Source organism: Phoxinus phoxinus, assembly GCF_949152265.1.
Source record: "Phoxinus phoxinus genome assembly, chromosome: 3".
NCBI classification, from domain to species: domain Eukaryota; kingdom Metazoa; phylum Chordata; class Actinopteri; order Cypriniformes; family Leuciscidae; genus Phoxinus; species Phoxinus phoxinus.
This window is the reverse complement of record NC_136878.1, coordinates 26082417-26098706: the sequence shown is the minus strand read 5'-3', so window position 1 is coordinate 26098706 and position 16290 is coordinate 26082417.

The following is a 16290-nucleotide window of genomic DNA, read 5'->3' as shown; positions in this document are numbered from 1 at the left end:
GGGTCTGATTCTAGCTCAAACTGTATGGCAGTATTGAAACCATTATTTACATTTGACCGGAGCACATGCAACTTTCGCCCGTAAAGGTGATGGGCGTGAAGTTTCCGGACAACGTGCACTGCGCAGTTTAGCCAATTACAACACACCGGCCCAACTAACCAATCTGAGCCCATGCCTGTGTCTGAGGGAGTGGTTTCATAGAATCAGGAAGTCAACCGGTCGTTCAAATGACAGAGGAGAAAGCGGCTTACAATAAAGGTCAAATTTATGAAAAATAAGGCTTAAAAAAACAAAAACAAAAACAAGACATGTTATATTGCACCCCATAAATACAATCATGCAAAGAAAAAAACCAGTAAACCACCCCTTTAAAGATTTGCCCTTAAAGTGTAACTTTGCAGATTTTCAACCCGCCGTTAAACGCTAGAATGAGACGGCTTAGTAATTGACCGTTCGCAAAGACCTGCCCCCTTTAGTTACTGTTGCTATGTCTGACAAGCTACGCCGCTCTCACACCACACCATGTTCTCACGCAGTGAAAAATACATCGCGGAGCAGAGAGGACACTGACACCGCGCTGACAGACAGGAAAGACCAGGTTACTTTTGGGTTACTTTTGATATTAAACAGTCTCACCTTTCAAATTTGGCCATTTTTTTTAAAGAAATTTAAACAATAAATACCGTTTTGTGGCTGACAGATCACTGTAGAGCCTCAGTTAAAGCTGTTCGTGAACAGATCATCTCTTCCTTCTAGTTAATTTATAGCATCAAATAAACATGAATGAACATCAGAAGGAATGTTGTTTTAACCGCGGAAAGGCGTCAGTACACTCCGTTTTTCAAAGTTCAAATCCTCCCATGTTAATCTACTAACTCTCCTGACTGCTTTGTCGGACAAAATGGCGGATGGCGAAGTATGATTGGGCAGATCGCCTGTCAATCATGCTCCCTGCGAAGGGTCAATTGCGCATGGCTACGTTATGAATGTTTCTGCCCCGCGGTCATGGTTTCTATGAATAATAATTTTGTAGCGTATTGTATGTTTTATATGTACAGCAAAAATAGCCTGTATTTGACCGACATTCCAAAATTGTCAGCAAGATGACTATCTAGCCTGGTGATGTTTGTGGTTGTCAATGAGTGGGATGCTAAATATGATTTTGGCGTCAATAAGAGTTTCCCATCAAATAGGCAAGAATAAACCTGGTGTCCTCCATGATTCCTGATCTTTCTGACAACAAAGCACTTGAATGCGACAAGCTCATAATCACTTCAGAAGTGGGAAATCTCAATAGCACGTGAAGCAGAACAGTTATTGTAAGGGTAGGTTTATCACTGAAAAATGTATCACAGCGTTATGGTACAAATGGAACACTATGGCAACAGCTTTCTTTTACCTGTATGTGACGGCATTTTTCTGTAAGAGGTTGGGTGGAACTGACCTAATGACAGTTTTTGCACCTGGGAGCAATTACAAGTCGACACCATTACAAATAAAAGTTTGCTAAGAATTTTTTTGGGACTCAGCTCACGAGCATCTCCAACGGGCAGTGTGAAGACACAAGACTCAAGCTGACCGGCGCCGAACGTCTACTCCGCTCTATCAACCCGGACAAAAGGTATGGCTCTCAACACGGGACATCCGTCTTCGCCTTCCCTGCCGTAAGCCGAGTCCTCGATACATTGGACCTTTCACCGTGCAAAGGCAGCTCAACGAAGTCACCTACAGGCTCAACTTACCACCTCACTACAGAATTTAACCTTCCTTCCATGTGTCACTCCTGAAACCTCACACTGCACCTGTTTCTTCTCCTCCCACAGATCCTGGTGATGCCGATGTACCTCCTCCTCCCAACCTTGCGAAGAGGCACCAATCTACCGGGTTTGAGCCATCCTAGACTCACGACGACGACAGTATTGAATACCTCATCGACTGGGAGGACTACGGTCCAGAGGAAAGCTCATGGGTCCCAAGTGATGACATCCTCGATCCAGCACTTCTCACCCAATTCCACACCGAGCTTCCAGATCGTCCAGCTCCCAGAGGTCGTGGTAATCCTTGTCGTCGTCGTCAGGAGCCGCCCATGGAGGAGGAGGTACTGTCACGGCTCCACCAGATCTGCACACTCCACCTACTCGTTCACTCTCCCCGGATTACTGATTCACCACACCTGTACCTCGTCACCTTCTCACTATATTACATTCACTTCCACTTCACATCCTTGTCTGATCTCGTCTTTCCATGGACACACAGACTCTACCTCAACCCTTACCTGAACTACTTACCTGCGATCCTCGTCATCCGATTCCGTTCCATGAACCTTCTGCCATCACAAGTGACTCTCTCCTGTGTTTGCCATCTAGCTCGTTCCGATCTCCATCTGTGAAGGACAGTTCTGTTATTCATCAACTAAGTTCCATTTATCTCATCTTCATTGTATTCAACTCACCATTTACATCTGCTGGCTTCCGTGCTTCTGTTCAAATAAACATCTGTTATATTTTACTCACCTGTCTGCCTCATCACTATCCATGACAGTGGCTGCCTGAAAGTGTCATTCCATCTTCCAGGTTGTGCCACTTGTTGTTCATTTTTGAGCCACAGTTATGTTGATAACAAACCAAATGATACCTCTGGGAATATGATGTTAAGCTGTGTTGCTCTGTGCAATAAATTTCCCCTTTCTATTTTGTAGATTCAAGTTTACCACATTAAAAAGACCTTTGTTTTTCTGCCATTTAAGAGTAAACCAAGTAATCCTGTAATAAGATGAAATGTAGCGAAGGTTAAGTGTTTTGTCTTGCTTTCAGGAACTTTGTTGGACACACATTGGTGAGCACATACTGTATACAGACATTCACCACAAAGCGAAAGTCTGGGAAATGTCAACAAATGCTAGACCTCTCAATAGTTACTGAAAAGGCCACTACAGCGATGTTTCCAAGCATTTTAATTGAAGGTGCCAGTGTCACACTTTCAGTGCCTTTCATTTGAAATGCAGGACCTTTGCACAACAAGAGACAACCACTTTTCTGAAAGTCAAAAATTCCATTACAAAAGTGGTTCTGGTTGAAATCCTGACCTAGCAAAAGTCTGTTGTGATGCTTGTTAAGATTTAGTTTTTTATTTTATTCATGTCGAAGAGTGTTATGAGATGAAATAATGGAGAATAATGTGCATATGTGTGTTTCAACAGAATTATGGGAAATCAGGAGGTCATGACAGCAAACAGCACCCCTCTCTCACATTTAATAGCTTGAATACTTTGGCAACATAAGATCAAATGACATTGCATGTGAAACAAGAATTTGATTTGTTTGCTTGGTTAACTGCAATGAGGATCAACTTAAAAATGTTTCAGCCAAAGCTGGTAGGATCATTTTCACATATGGGTCAAACAAACAATGGGTTGCCATGATATCTTGACATCTTTGCTTGAAGCCAAGTGTTCATGATGACATTTAACATCATTTGGCTGCATTATTCATTTTCACACCCAGTCATTGTGTCATGAATGAGCACAATGAAAAACTTTCTGAGGAAACTGGAAAACAAAAAAGGTCAGTAATATACATTAAATCATTCATTTTCAAACCGCATTTTCACATAATTTAAAGATGTTTCATTTTCTCCCTGTACTAGCCTAAATGAACTTAAATTGCCTTTAAAACACCATGGAAATTGATACTTGTGATTTCTCATACCAAAGTAATCTGTTTTACTGGATTGAACCACATTACTTACTAGCTGTTCAGGACAGAGAGTAACAGTGATTGTTCTCTTGGTCAAAATATGTGTCAGTGTCCCTGTAAAATATCTTAATAAGTGTGATTTATGTGTCTGGACAAGCCCCTCTCGACACAGCCAGACTGCCCTCATCATTAGACTTTATTTGAGCTGGATTGAGTTGACTGGAGCTGCTTTCTCCAGTTCATTTACACTCCTCATGAAGCATCACAAATCAGAGAAGACACATTCTATTCACGTTTATTTGCATAGCGGTTTTCACAATACACATCATTTCAAAGCAGCTTTACAGAAAGTGCATATTACAATTTAGAGTGTTTTGTTATCAGAGGTAACTGCCTAAGTTAAGTATTTCAGAAATGTACATATACAAAGTCACAGTTGGCAAAAAAAAATTTTTTATTTAAACAATGTAATAATTTAATGCAGAAACGATTATTTCATTTAAGTAATGAATATGTTTGTTAACAAATGATTATGACATTTAGAAAATATAGCATTGGTGCATGTTGATTCAGAGTTTGCGTCATCTGAAATCTTCGCAGGAGTTGGCACCGTCTCTTCATAGGAGTCGGGCATCTAAAGTCTTCATCTTCTTCTTCTTCTTCTTCTTCTTTCTTTATTTATAAAGCGCTATTCCAACAATAGTAAGTTGTACCAAAGTGCTGTACAAAAAATTCTAAAATATGAAAATAAAAATAAAATCAAAGAATACACAATAGAACACAAACAACATCACACTAAAATCCACATAATAAGACATAGATGCACAAGAGCTCATCCCTCTACACCTGAAGAGGACATATGAAATAGGTGAAATTTCAAAAGGCTTTTAAAAGAGCCTATAGTCGGAGCAGACCTAATATAAAGTGGTAGCGTATTCCATAACTTGGGGGCAACTACAGCAAAGGCCCTATCACCCCGTTGCTTGTATTTTGTGCGTGGTACAGACAGCACAATTCCTTTTTTTAGCAGATCTTAAAGATCTAGAGGGCTTATGGACCTCAAGAAGTTCAGTTCAGCCTTCATAATAGGCTGGATCCAAACTGGAGCTGACATACTCTCTAGTTACCTCAGGATGAGCATCCCAAGATAAAACAGAGAAGTAAATATAAATCATTAGCGTAGCTGCTGTTCATAACATCAAGCAAGAATAATCATGTGCATTAGACCCATCTCTAAAGACCCACCTATCATTAACTTCTAATGTTTATTTATTTTTTATCTCTTTTTATATATTGGTACTGTATATTGTTTTGTGTAGCGCTTTGGGTTGGAGAAAAGCGCAATATAAATAAAATGCATCATCATCATGTTTCTTCCAAGCTTTATAATGGGAGTGAATGGTAACTTATATTTTGAAGCCCAAAAAAGCGCATCCATCAAGAATATAAGTAATCCATTTGGCTCAAAGAGGTTAATAAAGGCCTTCTGAACTGAAGCGAAGCGATGTGGTTTTGTAAAAAAGAAGATCCATATTTATTTATGAACTATATTCACTGACTTCTGGTAACGAGCCCATACAGATTACTTTTATGATGGATGGATGCGCTTTTTTGGTCTTCAAAATCTCAGTAATGATTCACGCCCATTATAAAACTGGGAAGAGCCAGGGTACTTTTAATATAACTCTTAATATCACTCTGTTTGTGTTTGGCTGAAGAAAGTCATATACACCTAGGATGGCTTGAGAGTGAGTCAAAATAATTTTTTGGGTGAACTTACCCTTTAATATACATTTTTAATTTATGCCTAAATTCACTTGTAGCACATAATTATTCCATATAATTGTCAGGGATTGACGCTACCCCTCCTCTAAAGGGACGCCACCTGGACAGGAACATGACGACTCGCCAATAGAAAACACAAGACGGGCAGATCAAAACACAGACAAAGAGGGGAGCCAAGTCAGGGCCATCATGACAGTCCAGGAAGTCTTTAGCAGAGACCAGGGAGGGACGAGAGGGTTGAGCCAGGATGGCTCAGGCAGGGCTAAAGTCCTGGCAGAGGTCCAGGGTGGTGCCGGAGGGACGGAGCAGGGGGACTCCGGCGGATCTGGATTCCTGGCTGAGAGCCAGGGCGACTGGTCTGGATTCCTGGCTGAGAGACCCGCGCTTCAGGGGGCAAGGGCGGATCCGGCGCTTCAGGGGGCCAGGGCGGATCCGGCGCTTCAGGGGGCCAGGGCGGATCTGGCGCTTCAAGGGGCCAGGGCAGATACAAAGGCATGGAGGCTGCCATCTTGTCCAAGGTGATAGGCGCGGCTGACCTGGCATGAACAGTCTCTGGCTCTACAGGCCTAACATGAATAAGCTCAGGCTCGGCAGGCATGACGTGAAGAAGCTCAGGCTTGGCAGGTCCAATGTGAAGAGATTCAGGCTTGACAGGCAGCATGGGTTGGCAGAGCAAGGAGCTTGAGTGGTGCCGGCAGGGCAAGGAGCTTGTGCGGCGCCGGCAGGGCTAGGAGCTTGGGCGGCGCCGTCAGGGCAAGGAGCTTGGGAATGGGCTCCGGGCTGACAACAGGCTTTGGAATGGCCTTCGGGCTTTGTGGGACGCAAGAAGCCCTTCTCCACCTCCTCCGTCTCCGAAAGGGAAGCGGTGCAACAGCCTCTTCGGCCACAACAGGGAGAGTGGACTGCTCTGGAACCACCGGGCTTGGGACCACCAGAGTCAGGTCCTCCTGGACCACTGGACTTGAGTGAGCAACAGGAGCCCTCCTTCTCATGCGCTTACGAGGGAGAGGTGATGTGGGGACAACCACCTCTGGGAAAACTGCAGCATCTTTAGCCACACCTGGGGGGGGGGGGGGGTGTTGTTAAGGTTGAGCCCCTCCACGGTGATGACGAACTGGTGGGAAAACTCTTTTACTGTAGACTCACCTTGGCGAAGAGAAAAGAGCTTGCCATAGCGTTCCATCGTCTGACGAGCGGAGGGCCAAGGGCTGGGAGATGGGAAATAAGAAGATGCCCATTCTCTGCTGAATCCTCTAGTGGCTGTTTCGTTCTGTCAGGGATTGGGTAGGTGGAAGTAGCGAGGACTCAAGTGCAGAGAAATAAGGCTTTTATTAATCAAAAATTAAAACAAAAACAAACAAAAACTACCCCAGGGGGAAAACAAGACAGACTTGACTAGGACTGGACTTGGCATCAGGATCTAGGCAGGACACAAGGGGTACATTTGACGACGAAACAGCCCAGGACTGCAAACACAGGGAGAATAAATAGGGAGACCAAACAAAGGAGGTAACGAGGGAGGACAGGTGGGGCAAATTAATCAATCAGGTGACGAGGGAGGACAGGTGAGGCAAAAAAAATTAAAGGGCACCTATTATGGAATTTTGAAATTTACCTTTCATGTAGTGTGTAACATAGATCTAAGTGAACAAAAACATCCTGCAAAGTTTGAAATATGAAAGTGCACCGTATATAAAGTTATTGTCTTTCAAAAGTAAGAGTCGACTCTGAGTCATTTTTATGAATCGTTAGAAGACCGAAGCTTTTTCTCTGACTAGATGACGTCAACTTGTCAAGTTATTTGAATACGATACGCCCACTTATTGCGCTCCAAGGCCAGGGAAAACATCATGCCGACGAGACGCTGTGTTCTGAACTAGAACTACTGTCTATGGTTCTGAAGTGCGACTCAAAAGCCAACTTTTTTCATCTGCACAACTATACCACAGAAGTATAGTCCGAGCCTTGTGCTTTGTTCGCGCCATTTTGAAGACGATTGCTTTTTAAATGCAATCAAACTTGGATTCGCGAGCCGGCTGATATTGAAGGAAGGTTCAGTTCCAAGTGTATTTGCATCAGCTTCCTCCTCCGTATCACAACCTGTAAGTGTTATTAGAGCCCAAGCCTTGAAAAGGCGAAGGCCCTATTGTTTTTCTTAGGATTCTTCTTCTTCTTCTTCTTCTTCTTCTTCTTCTTCTTCTTTATTATTATTATTATTATTTTACTACCTTTTGGGCACTTTTGGGGGCCTTAACGTGCTCAAAAAACTCTTGAAACTTTGCACAAATGTCAGAACCCGCGGCCATCAGGGCCGGACTGAAGCTGGTACCCGGGCGTGGCAGGGGGGCTCGCCAGCGCCCCCTGGAATGGGATTCAAAAACATGTCCATATATCAAACACGCTTGCATGTAATAGTATGAAACTCGGTACACATATAGATCTCATCGGGCCGAACAACTTTCGTGCTCTAAGTTTCACGCCAGTCCAACAGGAAGTCGGCTATTATGGGTTGTATGAAAACGCATGCCCCTGGAATTTTATATACTCCTCCTAGAAAAATTATCCTATCGCCAACAAACTCGGTCAACATGAAGACAAGACATTGAGGATACTAAATTGCGGACGGATTTTTGATATCTCGAACGGTTTGGCCGTGGCGAGGAAACAAAATTATGGCGAGAAAAGAGAAACACGATGTGTTATAACGTCTTCATACATTAATTGACCTTGATGAAACTTCAGTAGCGTGTTTGTTGTAAGAGGCCGATCACATGGATGTAACTAATGTGAGTCAAAGTTATAGCGCCACCAACTGGCATCAGGAAGTGTGTTACTTTTGACAAAAGTGTGTGGGGGGAGGGGGGTTAGTTTTACCTACAGTCACACAACTTGGTATGTATATTGTGCACATCGAGCCGGACAACTTTCTAATTTACAGTCATTAGCTCCGACCAACAGGAAGTCAGATATTTTGGTTTGAATGTGGTTTTGTCTCTCTCTACCTCTCTCTGACAGAGTTCCCCCTGCCAGTGTGTGTGTGTGTGTGTGTGTGTGTGTGTGTGTGTGTGTGTGTGTGTGTGTGTGTGTGTGTGTGTGTGTGTGTGTGTGTGTGTGTGTGTGTGTGTGTGTGTGTGTGTGTGTGTGTGTGTGTGTGTGTGTGTTTGTGTCTGTGTGGGGAGGGGAGGGAGGGCACACACACAGACAGCACAGACAGCCCCCCCTGTCTGTGTGTGTGGGGAGGGGGGCAGAAAGACTCTATTAAAAATAGGTATATTGTGCCATCTGGTGTTTTATACTATGTATACATGTGTTTTTTCTTTTAAACAAGTGTTTTAAAGTACAGTAATTTCAATGAATATAGATACCACACTTCATAGGAATTTTCGGTGTTGTGTACTTACAATGGCTGCTGATTTCATGTGTCCGTTAAGTCCATGAGACTGTAGGGTGTCTAATTTTTCATTTTAGGTTTCAGAAGGGTGCTCACGCATACTTTGTGGTTGATATGTGCCCTCGATGCGAACTTTTGCAGAACCCACACTGATGCAAGCTCTAAAGCAGACTTCTTCTCGACAGTCAAAGCGGAGTTACGTTATTGCCCGTCGTGCACAGGAACCCTAAAGGCACCGGGGTGGCGGTGCAAGCAGCGATGGAGGGCCCAAGCCGGTGGCACCGCCACCTTGGTGCCTTTAGTGCAACTAAAGGCACCGGGGTGGCGGTGCCACCGGCTTGGGCCCGTAATCGCTGCTTGCAGCTATATTTTTGTTTGTTGTGTAAGCACCGGCTTCTAGGTCTTCAATGACTATTGTATTGAGATATGTGAAGTGTTTGTCGTTGTTTTCGGAGTTGTCTTAAAGAATAGAGTAATACCTCGTCGTAGTAACGTAACTGCATTTTTTTTTTTTTTTTTTAAACGTTATGTTTATGCATCGGGCTAACGCAAACAAAGACTGATTGTGCTTTTACAATATGAAATCTGGGGTATGCTCGCTAACATAACATTAAATTCTTTATCTTATTTTTAGTTTTTTATTACAAACTACAAAGCAGTGGACTATAATCATTATTATAACACAATTTAATTGATAAAAGCATCATTGTACTCCGTGTTAAACAATAAGTATTATCTCTGTAAACACTGCTGGGTCATCTGACCAATCAACGCAGATTAGCGTTGCGCAAAGGAGGGGTTTGGAAAAATGAGTCGTTGAACGAATCATTTGGGAGTCGGTGAGCAAATCAGGTAAAAATAAATGCATATTATACTACAACAAAAGTGTTTTTTGTCATTGCATGCATGTAAAACTGTTGTTGGGGACTCCCTAAACAACATTAGGAACATTTTAAATGTCATAATAGGTGCCCTTTAATAATCAGATAACAAGATGGGAGGGGCTAGACAATCGACAGGAGAAAACATGGCACAAGGAAACATACATGACAAGCCATGTGCTCACACCAAGCATGACAAAAACACAAGCACATGGCCAGTAAAACAAATCACCAGCCATGTGCTCACACTTAACGAGAAATGAACACGCAGCCAATGAGAACACTCATAAGCCACATGTTCACACAAAACAACATGATAGCATTCAGTGTAAACACAGGCTGAGTGCTACACAGCACAAGACAAAACAAGACAAGACATGAAAGCACATGAAACAAGGCGCACAGACAAGACAAAACATGAGTGTCAGGGCTCTGTCACAAAACCAAGAAATAGACTAGACAGAAGTGACAGAACCCTGACAATAATGTTCAACCCAATTTCCAGAAGTTGGAATATTTTGTAAAATGTAATCAAATCAAGAATCTGTGATTCATTCTCTTTACCTTTATTTAACTGACAAAAGTACAAAGAAAAGATTTCCAATGTTTTCACTGACCAACTTAATTGCATTTTGTAAACAAACTTTGATTTTGATGGCTCCAACACACTCCAAACTAATTTTGATTTTGATGGCTCCAACACACTCCAACCAAGTTAGGACACAGGCATGTGTACCACTGTCACATCATCTTTCCTTTTAATTACACTTTTTAATCATTTAGGAATTGAGGATACAGTTTTTCAAGTGGAATTTTTTCCCAATCTCGTCTGATACAAGACAGCTGCTCAACAGTTCATGGTCTTCGTTGTCTGATTCTCCTGATGGACCATACATGTTCAATAAGAGACAGATCTGAACTGCTGCCAGGACAGTGAAGCACATCCTTTCTACTGTAGAGTATCTAAGAAACCCCTCTTTTGTAGCACTTGCAGAATGAAGCCTGGCATTGTATTGCTTCCCAGGAAAGATGTCATCTTGGTGGCAGTATATGTCTCAATATTCGGTTCCACATCAATAGTACTTTTACACATGCAAGTCATCCATGATGTTTTTGTCTCAGAATTAACAAATCATAGATTTTTGATTTTATTGCATTTCACAAAATGTCCCAACTTGTACTTGGGGGTTATACTTCACAAATAAGAAAAACTTTATGTAACTGTGAATTTGTAAGTTACAAATGAGATTGGTTCAGTCTCACTGCATGACTAATTCAGATGTTATGGACGCATATAGTTTGAATAATTTAAAGTGCATGCTCAGACTGCTTGAGACAACAGCTAACACATCTGACTTTGTGTTAAAGTTACAAACAACACTTGGCGCCCATCAACCCTGATTCTGTAGAAAAAAAATAATGTGACTGAATTGTTTTAGCTCAGCATGACATGCAGAATAAGAGAGGGAGATGCACCTGTTCTGATTGGATCCGCTGCTCTTTTTAGCTTGTGCTATATTTGAGTTCAACCAAATGTCTTATGCCACATTAAGTGGGAAATTCGTCCCTTTAACACATAACATACACAGCTAAAGATCCACTGCAACAGGAACTGAATGGACTATATACACTTTAAACATGATGTTGACTTCTGGTGTGAGGGATTCTGATTCTCAGACATTTTGTCAGAAAATGTATAAAAGTCCACTTTATTATGTATGACTGAGCCTTAAAATACTATGATGTCCATGAGAGATCCAGCTGAATGAATGACACTAGTTAGTTAATGATATAGCCTACCGTGTGCTTTTTAAAGCAGATAAAAAAATATAATTTTTTTTTTTATAAAATCTATATTTTAAACCTTTTATGGATGGAGGGGGACAGGGATTGAACTGAGCAATATAATAATAATAATTTGTTACATTTACATAGCGCTTTTTTGGGTACTCAAAGCACTTTTACTTATGAGGGGAGGGGGGGGGGGGTCTCCTCAACCACCACCAATATAAAAATTTACAATTTAAACAAAAACTCTTTATGAGTTGTTTTTGTCGGGAAATAGGCCTAAATGTATTGCAGATTTGTAAACTTTCAAAAATTACTTCAGCATCAGCGACAGGTTGAATTAAGGTCCTGAGAATAATGAGTAATGTAACTTGGTGCATAGCACACCAGAGGTGCAAGTGTCATCAAAATATGTGAACACATACGTAGCAACATTTCACGTTCACACTCATTCCCTGATGTGCATGGAATGCAAATATTCAAAGACAGGTACCCGGGAGACGGCGTGAGCAATGTTTTAAAGAGTTGAGTTTCATGTTTTGAAAATATTTAATGCATACAGAGTGCATTCTTCAATCTGGCCCCTGACAGCGCTGGATGTTTGGCCTTGTTGTAGAGCAGACACCCCCTGTTGTTTCGTTCCTCTTCCTCTCAGAGCAATCTACAGTATGGGGTAACACATTTGGCAAAATTCCTGTTTCCTTTTAAAAGAGGCCATGGCAGTGAACACATATGCATGTAAAAACCAACTCTCAGGGACAGGTTAATATGACCCACAGTCCTCATAGGGATTAGAAGAGGCACTGTGCCCTCAAGTCTGGAAGTCAAGTAGTCCACAGTCCAGCATTCAATTATGGCTCATACGGGCAGGCATTTAATTTAAGTAACTAAACCCAAGATACGGACACCTAGTAAGCGTAAGAGATGTTTTTAAAGCAGCTGAACGAGACTATAAAATTCAATCATAATAGACGTGTAAAACACATGGTGATTTTTATACAAAGCAAACAAAATTGTTTCCCTTCAGCATTTGTATCTGTCAACTATGTGCAAATCAGTAACCAAATAGGCCCCAACCAGGAGTAAAGAGAAATATAAGTCCACTTGAGTCCAAATAAAATAAAGAATGTGACATCGTAAAAGTAATGATTTTCGGAACAAAATAATAACACAACCCAAGTCCATTACTTCAAATTGTGCTGCAGACATTCCACTAAACTTCCTTTCACCTCCGAAGAGCAGACACAGCCTCCTTTCCCCTGGAGGACACATTAAAAATCCCTCCAAGTCGTTAGGGGTTTGTTGAAATCCAAAATATTCCATTTATTAAAGCTTTTAAAAGAGATGGAAATGTGAAGTGTAGAATAATGTTATAAATGGGGCTTGTGACTTAATTAAGTGTAGTGAGGCTTGCCTCTGGGCAGTGAATGACTTAATGGCCCGGCATGAGAGTGTGACTGACTGCCTACATTTCTTCCTACTGCTTACTGAATTAGTCAGCAATTAGTATTAGTGGATTAGGCAATCTCACATGAAGACGGTCCAAGCTAACAAGGAACATTTCCAGAGTGTTCTTTCAAAGTTATGTTCTATATAGATAGATTATGGTCACACTTTAGATTAGGGTCCAATTCTCAGTATTAACTACAATGGCTTTTGCCTCAACCTCCTAATTACTGCTTATTAATAGTTATTAAGGTAGTTATTAAGTTTAGGTATTGGGTAGGAGTAATATGCATGCTAATAAGCAACAATATTTAATAGTGGACCCTAAACTGAAGTGTTATCTTTGAACATACAATTGTTAGTTGGGGTGTTGTTTAGCTTGTTTTCACTCCTTCAATGCAAACTGTTGCTTGATTTCATTCAGTTCATTGTACAGCTTTTGGAGCAGTAATGCAACAATATGTACATGTAGCCTTAATCCATGTTTCTAATGATACTTTAGAGAATAAACCCATCCAAAAGCAAGGATTCAGAGTTACGGTTTCCCAGTATAATGAGGAGACCGGTCCAAGCAGGGCTTGTCCTGGAATTCCTGTGGTCTGAGCAGCAGATAGGCTAGAGTAAAGAGACGAGCAGATCTCTGTTTAAACATCCTCTAAATGGTATGCTCTGATGTCCCACGGTCGAAGAGAAACACTATATGTTGACACTGCGTGTGCGGTATGCTTTTACGTCAAGAGATTCTCTGGTTCTTTTTTTTGCCTCTTCTGCAAATCTTTGTTTATTTGAATGGTGTATTACTGCTTCCCATTGTCTGGTCCTGTCTACATTCTGTCCGTGCTAGAAAAGAGACAGTGGTCAGACGGAGTGTTGTGAGGTCTGAAAAAAAAAATCTGATGTAATTTACTCAATTGTATTTACATTATCAATAAAAACCCCAGAGGTTTTTTTTTCTAAGGTAGCTCCAGTATGAATAGCCACAAATGCGTTTTTTGTTTTTCATCATTTGACTGCTGCATTTGTCATCACCTGTTCAGAGAAATGTCTGATATGGGCCACAGAAAATTTGATCTAGGCCACATTCAGCTACCCTCAAAAGCGGGTTTCTCATCAATGAGCATGGAATTGGTTGGACATTATGGAAAATGCCAAGGAACCATTTCTGTTGAGAAAAACACAAACTATAGTCAAATTTAGTTTGACTCAATATTAACCTCTTGTATACAAAAGCAATATCACACTTCCGCCTCAGGGCTACAGTCGAATCACAGTCATACTGATTCTGTCAGGTTTCTGTCTGTCACTTCTGTCTAGTCTATTTCTTGGTTTTGTAACAGAGCCCTGATACTCCTGTTTTGTCTTGTCTGTGTGCCTTGTTTTATGTGTCTTCGTGTCATTTTTTTGTCTAAGTCAAGTCAAGTCAAGTCATCCCCCTCGGGGTAGTTTTTATTGTCTGTTTTGTTTTATTTTATTATCTTTAAAAGCCCATCAACTCTGCACCTGAGTCCTCGATACTTTCATCACACCCATACCTGAAAGATTCAGTACTACAGCATGATTGTTTGTGTGATATTGCTAAAGAAAATCAGATTAAGCATGACACACACACACACATATATATATATATATATATATATATATATATATATATATATATATATATATATATATATATATATATATTTATTTTCCCCCTCACATAGTCTGCTACGTAATGAAACAATACAGCTGGGGGGCACCTAGTGTAATAAGGAATTTTTAGCGTCCTTAGAGTCTTTGGGGGGGAAACAGGATATGAACAGGTCAAGTGGAAAACCCTTATCCCTGAAGTGATTTAACATAACCCAGTGCAAACACGGGAAGCACAATCATGAATATTTAATGACTGCACTATTCCAAAAACTTTTTCCTCCATTAATCACAGTGATTTTTTCTCCAGTGCTACCAGTTTTTCAGTTGATTGTATTTTCCACTATTAATGCAAACTAACTGAGTTATGAGTGATTTCTTTATCTAAAGTCCCTACAGTTTGTTTATTAATAACACAATCTGCATTGATCCTCGATAAGAAATTCCACTGTGGATACACCCAGGCAAAAAACAAGATGATTTGTACAGAGACCGTGTTGTGTACACTAGATAAATGAGACATGACTCCTTATATTTCCCTCCTTTGGCAAGACATTTCTCCGCCTGTGAGCACATTTGGACCGCTGCGTCAAAATTACAACCATGACTATCTTAATTGTGTCCTTGGGGAATCACAGGAATTAAACTATGGCTCAAGTTATGGCATTGCATAATGCTTCGCCACACAGCCATTTGCTGCAGCACACAGAGGGAGCATATTGGCGCCCAGGCGAAATCAGTCCTCCCTGCGATGTAACATTCTGTCCTGCTGTGTAGCATGCAGGTGAGGGAAATCTAGCTAATGTAAGGCATAATGTACTGTTTATTATACAAAACAATTACCAAATAAATAAATATGTGGGCATGAAACAGCATAATGAGTTGAAATTACTTTTTACTTGTACCTGTGTTTTATCTTACAGAAAAAAATAGCCCATGACAATGTAATGTAAAAACAATCGGCCACGTAACAAGACAAAGTCTTCTAAGGTCATTTTCACAACAATTGGTAACTGAGATGGTGTCAGTTGCGTTTATATGAGACAAAGTCCCTTAAGGCAAGTCATTTCACTCGGCCATCTTTGAAATGCCTCTCAGGCAGAGGTGTCAAATGTATTCACATTCATTACTCAGGTAGAAGTATAGATACTAGGGTTTAAAAAGACTTCTGTAGAAGTTGAAGTATCAACTCAAGCTTTTTACTCAAGTAAAAGTGTAAAAGTACTGGTTTCAAAACTTCTTAAAGTATAAAAGTAAAAGTAATATAAGGAAAAAAATGCCATTAAGGACAAAAGCTTAGGCCATGCTTTAATGCACTTCCCAGCCTCCTAAATAAAATAAAAAATGTTTAAAGGCCAGAATGACTATAATGTTATATTGAAGTTAATGTTGAAAAATTTGGGATGCACTATCTGTTTCAGCCGCATATATGCCCACTGAAAATCAACGCATTTTAGTACAATGCAAATACATTAAAGAACCATATGTGTACTACTGAGCATTAACGTCTTTCATGAAGCAGAAGGTATGATGACTAGTTGCCTATAAGTATTGTTATGGTGCAAAAAGTCTAACTTCAGAGGCATGTTATCAATAACCTTTATTGGAACACCAACACTGGCTATGTCCTTGCTGGAGTGTGACGTGATTTGTGTCAGGTGCGATGGATTGCGTA